At 36.8% G+C, this 13,036-nt stretch overlaps 1 long non-coding RNA gene across 1 annotated transcript in view; it reads left to right on the top strand.

Moving 5' to 3' along the window:
• The window catches only part of LOC132681197 (uncharacterized), a 39,614-nt gene extending 27,157 nt beyond the window's left edge, over positions 1-12,457 (top strand). The window contains exon 3 of the long non-coding RNA XR_009610939.2: positions 11,842-12,457. This is a non-coding gene — a long non-coding RNA (uncharacterized LOC132681197). The remainder of the gene's footprint in view (positions 1-11,841) is intronic.
• Positions 12,458-13,036: the final 579 nt, after the last annotated feature.

Here is a 13,036-nt window from a genome sequence, read left to right as displayed (position 1 = left end):
CTTTGTGAATACTACACATTAACTTTGAGCTTGAAAAACAATGAATGACAGGAGTGACTTGATAAGATTATTTCAGAGGAACTGTAAATATCAGGAAAATTAAACTATATTTGTGAGACATGGGCTAGCTGAGAACCAAAGTGGAGAAAAAAATTCCCCAGTATAAAACTTTTTAAGATTAAATTAAAAGCTAAACTTGTGTTTTTTCTCTTTTGAGGCTAGCGTCTGAGTAAATCAAAATATGTTTTGTTTTAAATTTACAAGTCGTAAATACTTGTAAACCTAATGACTAATTTCCTAAACAATATGTATCTTTTCACATGTATAGGGTCTCGTTGAAATACAAACCTAAATGCTACTAGAAAGAGGTTTGAATTCAGGGAAATTATGGGTCTTAAAGATCTTAAAAATATTATAGTGAAACTTGCAGTTTGAGATAAGAAATCTACATGTCTTTGTGAAATCCAGAGATTCTTGACAAAGTATTTCTGTGAGGTCTGAGGGGGATAGAGGAGCAAGTTCCTTCTACTGATGGAGACTCATGGCCTCTTAAGGTACTGGCCACTCCAGCTGAGTAGACATTCTGGAGCACAAGGAACAGAATTTCAGAATGACAGAGCGGTCACCGAACTACTGACTTATAAAAAAATAAATAAATAAAAGCTTTCCTCTTGTCCTCTTGTCCATGTATTATCTGTGAACTGAAGCCAGTCTCCCAGTGGGAAAGCGGGGGAAGAGAGGAGGTGGGTAGCAGAGTCAAGCTGGTGAATTAATCATTTAGGTGTTAAAATCTATGCTGTATATGGAAAGAGGTGAAACAGAGTAAGGCATTTAATATATTTAAGAATTCCAGTCAGATGAGAATGAATTCCTTAACTTTGCTCTGCCTCAGTTTCCTTTATTCAGATGTTGGGACTAATAGGCATCTGTGTTATATATTGGTTGTCTAAAGAAGTAACTAACATCTAGTAATGAAATAAAGTCCAAGGGCTGAAATGGGAAACAATTACACTGATTCTCTCTCTTAATGTCTAAATAACATTCAGGTTGTTTAATGAGGTAAAAATAAATTCACCACCTTTTCTAAGTTACTAATACTCTCCCAAATTGAGGATTCCCATTTTCAGACCCACTTCTGGCTCTAACGTGTTCATTCTTGATTCTGAGAGCCCAGCCAAATAGCCTTTAGAGAGGCTTCAGTCTCTGAAGAATTCCAAGGGACCCCCCCTCCACCATTCCACGCACAGCACAATACATGTGGAAGGGAGGCTGCTCAGCATAACTCCCCAGAGAAGGAAGAAGCTGCTGCACCCTATTTGATTGTCTTCTAAGAATTCCTGAGCAGATTCGTTTCTGATGCAGTGTATCTGAGCACAGCGAAAAGGATCGCCATTTGAAATTGGGGATCACTTGCAAACCATTCTCACAAAGGCCTGGAACCCATCTCTACAACCCCTTGGCTCACTCATGAGACTGCTGTGCATGACATGGTCTCAGGAGCATTCTGTCCTGATGCCAGGAGCATCATGTCATGCACCCTGCGCCATTCAGGATTCATCTCAGGTACCCAGTCGTTATAACTTCTCTCTCACAATCCTCCCTGAAACAGGGGTAGGAGAGTAGACTAGAAGCCACACTACATGTGAAGATTCCACAATGCCTCTTTAGCAATTCATGTCAGAGTGAGTCCGTTTAGTTTATGCGACTGCAGATGGTTTTTATGACTTTGCTCTTACTTATAGGTTTCAGTTGTTTTATACTTCCTGAAAAACCTCTCCATTCCATCAGTGAGGAATCAGACACAAAGAGCTATTTACTTACCAAAACCAAGTCATCCCATAGCTGTGTGGAATCTACTCCCAACATTCAGCCTCCCATTCGAAGTATAATTCCCAGTAGGGTTCTCTCTCTTAGCTTTCCCCTTTCTAGGTGAGTTCAGAAAGGGTTGTTATCTCAGGTCTGCCTGTCCTCATCATTTATCAAGGATGTTACAGTGGTCCCATTTACAAATGAGGGCACTGAGTCTCAAGGAGACTAAAAGACATACTCTAGCTGATGGAGAAGACAGCTTAGTTAGATGTATAAGGTATTGATCCTTTTCAGTAAAAAAAAAAAAAATCACTTATCTTTGCTTGCAGGGTTTCTGACCCAGGGGTCTCCAATCTTTGTCAAGCCTCCTTAACTGGCCTACTTCTTGGTTTCTCTACTCAACAAATATGGGTCACATGATTCAGCTGAATTGAAGTCACCTGGCAGACTGTTTCCTGCCGTCATCAATAGCACACATACCTTTGCCCTTTAACCAATCACAGAATTTTCTTATTCTTTATTATCTTTTAAGTACTTAAAGAGAGCTTTAAATAATTCTTCAAAGGAAGCCACTATCATTTGCAGCTTTAATAATTCATTTATAAAAAATTAAAAATTTGTAGTGAGACATTATAAATTGAAAACATTATTTGATCCTTTGGTTTCATCATATTTGCTTGAGGAAATGACCAGGAGCTTAAAGTCTATTCTAACATTGACAAGCTCAGATATATAACCACCATGGAAAGAGTGAAGATCTTGGAATTGTTGGCATTTGGTTTTGTGAAGACAGATGCTTTCACCTTGTATATGTTTTTCTCTTCTTTATTAGTAGTATAAGAAGCTAATTATAATAAAATAGCCCAGTACCATGAAAATTAAATTAGCCTGAATAATAACTGTTTGATGTTTGCCGACTTTGAAAGAACAAAGATGTGACCTCTCCAAGTAAAACCCAAGGAGAAATTTTCCTTTCTTCCATCCCTCCTTAAAGAGTAGTTTCTTTAATAATAATAAAAAAAATAACAAATTTTAAGGTCACTTCCTTTTTCAGGGCTTAATTCTACATTCCATTCCAGGAAGAAGGAATTGAAATCTCTGAGAGGTGGTTGCAGTCATTAATTATTTACACTTACCATAATGTTTGCTTAGTATCTACTAAGTACTAATCAGACACTCTCTTCAATATTATATAGACATGAACATGAATTAGACACAGGCCTTAGAGTTTGCCCAAGAAAATATGTAAGAAAAATCAATCACAAGCACATGTTGACAAATGTGCTTGTGACAAATGACAAAACTGGGAAACATTTCCCAGAGGTGATCGCATTGGATATAGTCCCAGAAGATTTGAGTTGCTATCCCAGAGGAGCCAGGAAGAACATTCCAGAAAGAGGGAACAATTATTCAGAAGTGTAGAAATAGGAAAGTTGGAGATTGTAAGTTCGGGAGGTAAATAACTCGGACTTAAAATTTAAAGTCAAAGTACATCAGAAAGGTTTTCTCTCCTCCAGTCCATTCAGGAGCCTAACTGGCTAAGATAGTGATAACACTTTAATCCAATACATCACTTAAATTGCTTTGATGAGTGGACTTAAATAGTCTTTTCACAGTATGCCTCTTCCACAATCTCTGGTGGGCCAGAAAGGTGCCAAAAGAGAAGTGAGCTGACATTAGGGGGCCTGCATGGTGACAGACTGGTCACTTTCTCCAAAACACAGGTGCTCATGAAAAAGCATGTTGTAAGATGTTGAGCACTGTAGAATAGATGCTATTATAAAACCACATGGAATTGGTTAGCGAAACCTAAGGTTAGTGGGTCTAAATCTTGGGACGAAGAGGTTTTTAAACTCATATAGAATTATATACGTAAGGTGGGAAGGCGATATGAAAGTGGGGGCCAGTGTTTCTTCAAATGATTATGTGGGGTAGTGAGCTTGTCACAGAAGGACTCTATATCAGGAGCCATCTTGGCATGTCATGAAGTGGTTGTACATTTTTGAAAAGCATTAGGATTATGTTTTTTACTTTCTATACGATAGTAATTTTATATTTAGGTAATCGAGTATAACTATACACCAAATCATCTACTTTAGGTGTCTCCAGGCATTCATTCAAATTGATTCTATGGAGCACACTCTTAGGTGCTAGGGATACAAAGAAGGAAGAAAAAAGGCCACAATTCCTGCCCTTCAGGCTACTACTGTGAGATTGAGAATATGTTACTGTGCCAAAAGGCAGTCTGAAGACTATGAACCATGCTTCCTTTGGGAGGTACTACAGCAATGGGAATGGTTAATGCTCAAAATTAAGAGAAATCATTCCGATGTAAATTGCACCCCATATAGTCATTTGAAACCTATCTCTTTTAGAAGGTGTCAACTTTTTTCTCTTTGGATTCAGGATCAGTAAAACAACAATTTAGGAAATCTCAGGAGGCTACAAAAATGGGTGTCCCAAGAACATGAGTCGAAAAATACTTGAATCCTTACACCACTCGGATAAAACTAAAGAATCCACACCCTACTGCTCCTACCCCAGCCGTACCCATCAAAGTAATTCATCAGAATTAGTGCTCTTTTTGATGAGGCAATAATGAACTGACATCTAATTTTAGTATATATCATAAGTAGATTATTAGCTCATGCCAGCACAAAGAGTGTTGCCATTGCCACTGATATTTGATTAACCTTACAAAGACCATCCACAGGCTATGTGTAGGATTTTCATGGAACTCGAGGAGTTCTTGCATCACATTTTGAGAAACACTACTTCATTATACTTTATGCTGGTGTCGTCTTGGATACTGTTATGTCTAGGATACACAGATGGACAGTTCATGCTTCTAGAAAGGTAAGAGATGGAAACTTTACATGTGCAACTTTCAGGAAAACTTCAGAAAACCATCAGGTTAATACATTCACACTTTACTTACTAGATTGCTTGGAAGTGATTTTTGGTCAGAATAGGTTTTGGGGGGGATTTTTTTGAAAGTATAGGAAGTTGCTTTTTTTTTTCATCTGTGATATTTAGCATTCTAGCCATATATGCACACTTTTATCAGAGATGCTTAATCATTTTTTGGTTTACTTTTCAAGAAGCCTGAAATGAGTTCGGGTTTTCTATGACTTTGGTAAATAAATATGTAGTAGAGGGAAAGTCCAACTCATTTTAAATTTGCATTTTTTCTCCACAGAGAGCATATTTACCAGTCTCTATTCTCCAATTTTTGTCATCACTGCAATAGTCTCTGGCTGGGCACATAAATAAACCACACACACACACTCTCCTATGCACATCCTTTGCTACTGTGACATAAAGTTTTGGAGTTTGTCGTTCTGATGGCCACTGGTTGAAATTCCCATTTCAAAAAATTATGAAACAAATTGAAAAATCCTTAGATTTTACTTCATTCATGCACCCAGCAAGAGAGAGAAACTTAATTCGAAAAAAAGGTGGTGACGGAGACTAGATTTCCTATCCAGCAGGGAGCTTTACAGCATGAATAAGATGCCAAGAAATGAACCAATAGGGTACTGTGTGTGATCATTTTAAAAGGGGAAAACTATTCTACAGGACTCATGAGCGATTACTTCAAATGTTTGTGTAAATATGGTTTAGTTCATCATCACCTTTTCCAATTATGTACATGTTCAGCTCTAAAGTACAGCCGCCTCTTCCTTGTTTAAAATGCCACCAACAGAACTAGCATTTTCATTAATACAATGTTTACAATGCCCACAAATGATGGTAGGAATATAGGAGTCTTTTGTTATTTGTAAACTAAACACATCTCAAAGAGGTGCCCCATTAGCTTTAGCTTGGCTTTTTGAACTCAGCCATTTAAAAAATTATAATTTTTAGGTTCTTCCTGAAATTTTCAGATTTCTCTAATAATTATTATCATCACGTAAGTAAAACAATATATTTTATTCCTATATTTTATGCAATATAATTGCATACCAAAAGAGACTAGAAATTAAATCATAGTTTAATAAAAACAATTTGATTTTTCAGGTCAGTTATGGACCCACTAATACCTGGAAGTTACCTATAAGTTTGTTTGTAGTGAAATTTTATTCTTAGAGGACTGTCAAATATTTTAACTGCATTAAAGAGTTAAGCAAGGCATCTTTGTGTAGTGGTTAAGAGCAAGGACTTGGAGAAGATGGCTTGGTTTCACTAACTACCTGCATGACTTTGGGAACCTGCCAGACTTCTCTGTGCTGTTTCTTCATTTGTAAAATGGGGATAATAATAGATCCTATCTCAGAGGTTTGTTGTGAAGGCTAAATTAATAGATATATGTTAGAAGAGTGAAACAGAAGTGTTTGCTTTTGCTAATATGGTATATCACAATAGTAAATAGCGGTTCAAGAAGGAATAAAAGGAGAACTATGTAATGTAGAGCACAAATAGAAAGAAGCCTTTGCAAACACTAGGTTTAGAAGGATGCCTTTACATCTTTGGCCCACTCCAGGAGCCAGAATGTTATCTATAAATATAATTGAGTCTTCCTGATTCAGGTATCTTTCCTTAATAATATCTGAAGACAATGTTTTTATTTATTTTTTATTTTTTTTAATTTAATTTTATTTTTTTTAAATATGAAATTTATTGTCAAATTGGAAGACAGTGTTTTTAACACTTAAGGGGCATCAAAAACTTGGGGCACCTCAGTGGCTCAGTGGTTGAGCGTCTGACTCTAGATTTCCGCTCAGGTCATGATCTCACAGCTCATGGGTTCCAGACCCACACTGAGCCCTACGTCAGGCTCTGCAGAAACAGTATGGGGCCTGCTTGGAATTCTCTCACTCTTCCTCCCTCTCTGCCCCTCCCCTGCTAGCATGCACACTCTCTCTCCTTCTTAAAATAAATACATAACCTTAAAAAGAAAGAATAACTGAGTGCTGAGTGCCTTTGGCTTTGATTGTCACCTGTATTGTCCAGGGTCCTCTAGTCTTCAAGGTTGATATGTTTGGCATTTAAGTCTTTTTCATTCCCATGTTTAGCTATTGGCTCATTTGGGCTTTCTTTCTGTTCATTTTAATTTAGTCCCAGCTTGAATTATCATCTTTCTTCTTGGTTAGCTACTGCTTGCTGCTCTATCTGCTGCTCACCCTAGTTCCACCTTTTCCAAACTCAGAAAGATTTTTTAAAGGAATGTATGCTATCCCACCTCACCTGATTGCTTATATCCAGCTGTCCTGCTTCAAAAAGCACAAGAGACACACCATGTGTCACTGGAGTGAATGATGGTTACTGCCGTGCAAGTTCTCAGTGGTAACAATCCTAGTTGATTCCTCACCAGCATCTCTAAATCAAAATAGGAAACAATGGTTTTATGGTACAATATACTAGTTTAAACACATTGGTCTGCTCTTACTGCTTAAAGTCATAGATTAGAAGAGGAGAGAACCATATATCTTTGGATCTGAACTGGAGCCCAAAACAGAAGTTCCAGCATCTGTTAAATATCCCAGAGCTATTCTAGTCCTTAAAGTGATTCCTCACTGCTCATTTGAAAACAGATGTTAAGAAGGAAAAGGACATACTGAAAACCAAGCACGAACTAAGGACCTTCAGAAAATCGCTTTGGGGCGCCTGGGTGGCGCAGTCGGTTAAGCGTCCGACTTCAGCCAGGTCACGATCTCACGGTCCGTGAGTTCGAGCCCCGCATCAGGCTCTGGGCTGATGGCTCAGAGCCTGGAGCCTGTTTCAGATTCTGTGTCTCCCTCTCTCTCTGCCCCTCCCCCGTTCATGCTCTGTCTCTCTCTGTCCCAAAAATAAATAAACGTTGAAAAAAAAAATGTTTAAAAGAAAATCGCTTTAATACTTGCTCAGTGGGAAGACTTGTTCTGTTGAATCCATACTTTATCAGAATGCCTTCTCAGAAGACATTAAAAAAAAAAAAAGCCTTGTCAGCAGAAAGCATTTAGATCTAGTAAAGGCCCTTTGGAAGAGCCAAAGATGGTGTTTACTCCATGTTGCCATATCTTCTTTTGTCCTTTTTTCACTGAAATTCAGGCAAAGTAGCATGGCAGGCAGAATGTGGTGGTATACTGGAAAGGTGATGGTGATGGACTGGACTAGACTAGGTGATGAAGTCAGAATTTAAGTCCAAGATCTGTTACTTGGAAAAGCCATTGCTCTCTCTAAATGTCAACATCTATTCAGGTAAGGAGGCAATAACATCTGTCTCACAGAATGTTGTGAAGATTAAATGAGACTTTTTTATATTATTAATAGCACTATTGGGCATTATTGATTTTTTATTATTTTTATTATTTTTTAAATTTTTTTTCAATATATGAAGTTTATTGTCAAATTGGTTTCCATACAACACCCAGTGCTCATCCCAAAAGGTGCCCTCCTCAATACCCATCACCCACCCTCCCCTCCCTCCCACCCCCCATCAACCCTCAGTTTGTTCTCAGTTTTTAAGAGTCTCTTATGCTTTGGCTCTCTTCCACTCTAACCTCTTTTTTTTTCCTTCCCCTCCCCCATGGGTTTCTGTTAAGTTTCTCAGGATCCACATAAGAGTGAAAACATATGGTATCTGTCTTTCTCTGTATGGCTTATTTCACTTAGCATCACACTCTCCAGTTCCATCCATGTTGCTACAAAGGGCCATATTTCATTCTTTCTCATTGCCACATAGTACTCCATTGTGTATATAAACCACAATTTCTTTATCCATTCATCAGTTGATGGACATTTAGGCTCTTTCCATAATTTGGCTATTGTTGAGAGTGCTGCTATAAACATTGGGGTTGTGGAGGTTCCTCAAAAAATTAAAAATAGACCTACCCTATTATTGGTTTTTATTAGCAATTAATAATTTTGACATTATAGATCTGAATAATTAAGGTCTCCAAACATTGTTTTCCACCAAACTGGATGTCTGATTTCCTTTACTTTTTTCTTTTTTCTAGAAATTCATAGTCTGCATGTCTTCTGGGATGCAGTAGGTAGAGTGTGAAGAGCTCCAACATTGGAATATGAGAGATCTGAAGTCAAACTGTGATGAAGGCACTCTGCATTCATTTATTAGTGCCAATCAAGTCTTTGATGGCTGGCTTTCCTTTCATAATATGGGGCTAATGACACCCATTTTGCATAGTTGTGAAGATGATTAGTGATGATGTATAAAGGAGCCTAGCATAGGGAATAGTTCACAGTAAACAACCATTATACTATATTTTTTGTTTTTTCATGACTTCCTATTATTATGGACAATATGGGTTTACCTTTGTTCAGAATTACTTTACAAGTCTTCAAGTATTGTGCTCAATGGGTAGTAAATGCTGACAAGATTACACCTTGAAAAAGAGGAGGCTTTAGACTTGATAAATCATTAAATGGTCATATGGGGGCCTCAAAAGTTATTTTGGGGCGCCTGGGTGGCGCAGTCGGTTAAGCGTCCGACTTCAGCCAGGTCATGATCTCGCGGTCCGTGAGTTCGAGCCCCGCGTCAGGATCTGGGCTGATGGCTCGGAGCCTGGAGCCTGTTTCAGATTCTGTGTCTCCCTCTCTCTCTGCCCCTCCCCCGTTCATTCTCTGTCTCTCTCTGTCCCAAAAATAAAATAAAAAACGTTGGAAAAAAAAAAAATTTAAAAAGTTATTTTCTCTTTAAATACCTTAACTGGACATTCTTTAGAAACTCAAGTTCTTGAAGAATTAAACATTAATAAGACATGGTTACTGCCTTCAGGAAGCTTATATCCCTCTTGGAGGCATTTTTTTCACTAATATCTATGTCCAACCAAATGTCATCTTTGTATAGGGACTAGACTGTGAAGAAAAATAATGCTTTCAGAGATTAGACAGAAGTCTTTGAAGTCATCTTTCTGTCAAAGGGGATGGGTAATGGGGAGCTGGGTGGGGGGCAGAATTAAAATCTGTTAACTGTATTCTATGAGTCAGGCACAGCACCACACAAGTTATATTCATTGTTTTAGTTAATCCCAAAAACAATCTTATGAGAAGGGCTGTAAAATGTTGACTTTATATATGAAAACAACTGGTAATCTCACAGAGGTGAAACAACCTTATCTCTGGTCATACACCCAATGAGTGTTGGAAATGGGATTCCAATCATTAACAGGGGGAGGGGGTGCGAAAGTGGGTTTTGTTCAATTTCACAGAATTTTTTTTTTAATCTGAGTGTCTCACCTTTTCCAAAAATGTCTTCTTTTCTCCCCTTGATTTTCTCCTTTCCTTTTCTGTTGGGCCCAACAATGAATTCAATTCTAGACTTTGGCACCCTCTGATCAGGGCTATAGCTATTCTTTCTGTGCACATAGCCCAGAGGGCTTGTCTTATTTTTTAACCTACACACATACAGCAAAAAGAACTGATAGCTATTTCAGATGTGCTTGTGTTTGGTATTTAAATAAAAGGAAATTCACCCAGCATTAATTTAATTGTAGAAATACAGAACAGAATATACCTCAATTAAGATATACAGCTCAATCATTTATACTTTTATTTAACAAATATTAGTGACTATTTTCCCCAGTAAGTCACAAAACTTTATAAAGCAGTTTTAGGTGATCAGTATAGTCAGCCACAAGGACCAAATTCACATGACTTACCAGAAGGATTGTTTTTTCTTTTATGTATCAACCAATCTGAAGATGGATAATCCAGGATAGGTAAAGAAGAAGGGTGGAGGGGTGAAAGGACCAGGAGTCTGTTTTTCTTGCTCTGTGTGTGTGCATTTGTGTGTGTGGTGTATATATGTTGTATAGAATACTTAACATGGGGTTTACCCTCTTAGCTAGAGACCTACCATACCACTGAGTTTGTCTCTTTTAAAAAAACATTCTGCAAAACCTAGCTAGCAACTTCACCATACATCTTAGCCAGAATCTATCACATGGTCACTCCTAGGAGCAGGAAGACCTGTGTTGTGGTTCAGAATGTAAAAATTAGAAGAAAAAATATTATCAGAAAGACATAAAAAGGTCTTTGTAGAATGTGAGGAATTTTAGCCTCCATAATAGAGAAAAGCAAGGTGGAAAAGGGCTACAAATAGCTTGAAAGAAGCTATCAGCTCATCTACAATGTCAGACACAGGAAGCTACTGGTCTTCCCTGAGCCATGTTTGATGCCACAAAGGACATTCTGGTTCTACTATTTACTGTGAAACTGCGTTCGAGTTTCTTGACTTCTGTCGAGCTTAGCTTCCCTGTTTATAAAACACAAATAACTAAAGTGTTTACTTTAAAGTATTCTTGTGACTATTTTATACAACAGTGAATTTTTTTAAATTTCATTTCAGAATTTAACTGCACAGATATATAGGATTTTTTTAACCAAATATCACATTATATCGTCTGTGAACTTTTGTATTCTTTTTACTTAACATGACAATTACAGACATTACCTCATATCATGATTTTAATGGCTACATAGTATTCTGATTATGAATTTGACATATTTCTAATTCCCAAACTATTGCCCCTGTGGAATGTTTCCATTTGTTTACTATTGTAAATAATGCTATAGTGAATATTTCTTAGATATAAATCTTTTTTTATTTGTCTTATTTTTTTGACATATTTTTTATTTTTTTATTGAAAAAATTTTTTTAAATTTACATTCTAGTTAGCATATAGTGCAACAATGATTTCAGGGGTAGATTCCTTAATGCCCTTTATCCATTTAGCCCATCCCCCCCTTCCACAATCCCTACTGTTTGTTCTCCATAACCCTCTGTTTGTTCTCCATATTTAAGAGTCTCTTATGTTTTGTCCCCCTCCATGTTTTTATGTTATTTTTGCTTCCCTTCCTTTATGTTCATCTGTTTCATAAAACAGTGAATGTTAAGGGCTTAGTATTATACCTGGCACACAGTAAACTTCAATAAATACGTGCAACTATAAAGATAATCATTGGTATTATTGAGTATAATACTTCTCCTTCACTAGAGAAGTGCATTATCTGCATATTGCCATTGGTTTTCTGCCTTTTTTCTTTCTTTCTTTCTTTCTTTCTTTTTTTTTTTTTTTTTTGTAGTATTAGGAATACCCAGCCTGAGCTTTGGATGTGTCCTCTGAGGAAGTACCCATGACAAAGACCACACTGGACACCAACTCTGATATCAGGGAAAGGTTCCACAACAGTTGAGTGTGAACATGGGATCACTGAGCTCCTTGGCGCAGAGCTGCTAATGTCCCCTCTTGAGCTGACGGAGGCTGGTGCTGCCTTGAAGCATGCCATGCCAATTCACAGCAAGGTCTTTATTGTTGAAACTCTTGCATAATGACATCTTTATTCATGTGAAAATACAGGATGAATTTCAACTATATGATATTGTTTATGTTCATCAGAAATGTTATTTGTCTTTACAAAGTCTGGTTTCAATGAACCGGCTATGTAATGGATATTAAATAAACATGGAATTTTACACATTCATAATATTTGGTTTCTTGTTGTGATTTTGATGAACTACACTTTCAAGCACTGTCAGTTCATCCTTATTTACAAACGAAACATTTGCTTGTAGCAGAGTGATATAGTGACTTGCTTTATTTTAAGATAAGTCAACTTTTCTATTCAATGTTTAATGTGAAACTGACTCAAAAATGTTCTTTTAGGCCACATTTACATTTCTCGCTGTATAACATGTATTATACTATTTTAACTTAATGCTGTGAGCTATATAAACCAAAGACATTCTAATTCTGTTTTTAATGTATTTTTTCCAAGATAAATAATTTATAATGTACTAATAAAACTAAGGAGCTCATATTAAAAGGCTTATATTATATGACCTACTGAAATTGATCTATGGAAATTGACTCTCTTTAAAGTAATTTTATGAAATTATTTTGTATAAAATTGACTTTCTTATATGAATTCTTGACAACAAATATAAAACAAAAAGAATTGAAATTTCTCTCTCCATCCTTCCACACACTAAAGAGAAGTAATGAAATACCTTCTAACTTCATGATTTGGGGATTTCTTAGAAAAAGAAAGCAGATGAATAGTAAACATTTTAGTTACACATATCAGCTTCTGGTTGCTTCTTTAGAATAAAACTCCTTTCCAAAGTATACCTAGTCTTTTCACATCTTTAAAGTGATCAAGTTTTATTTGTGGATTTATTTGTAAAATGTTTTCATTTTGCCATCTAGGGGAAGAAATGTCTTTTTTTTTAACCTGAAAATAAATAACCCTAAGCCCACGTTCCTTCATCCTGATAACCTCTGCT

This window comes from Panthera onca, chromosome A1 (genome assembly GCF_046562875.1).
Source record: "Panthera onca isolate mPanOnc1 chromosome A1, mPanOnc1 haplotype 2, whole genome shotgun sequence".
NCBI classification, from domain to species: domain Eukaryota; kingdom Metazoa; phylum Chordata; class Mammalia; order Carnivora; family Felidae; genus Panthera; species Panthera onca.
Note: the sequence above shows the minus strand (reverse complement) of the source record. Positions and strands in the feature narration are given on the sequence as shown.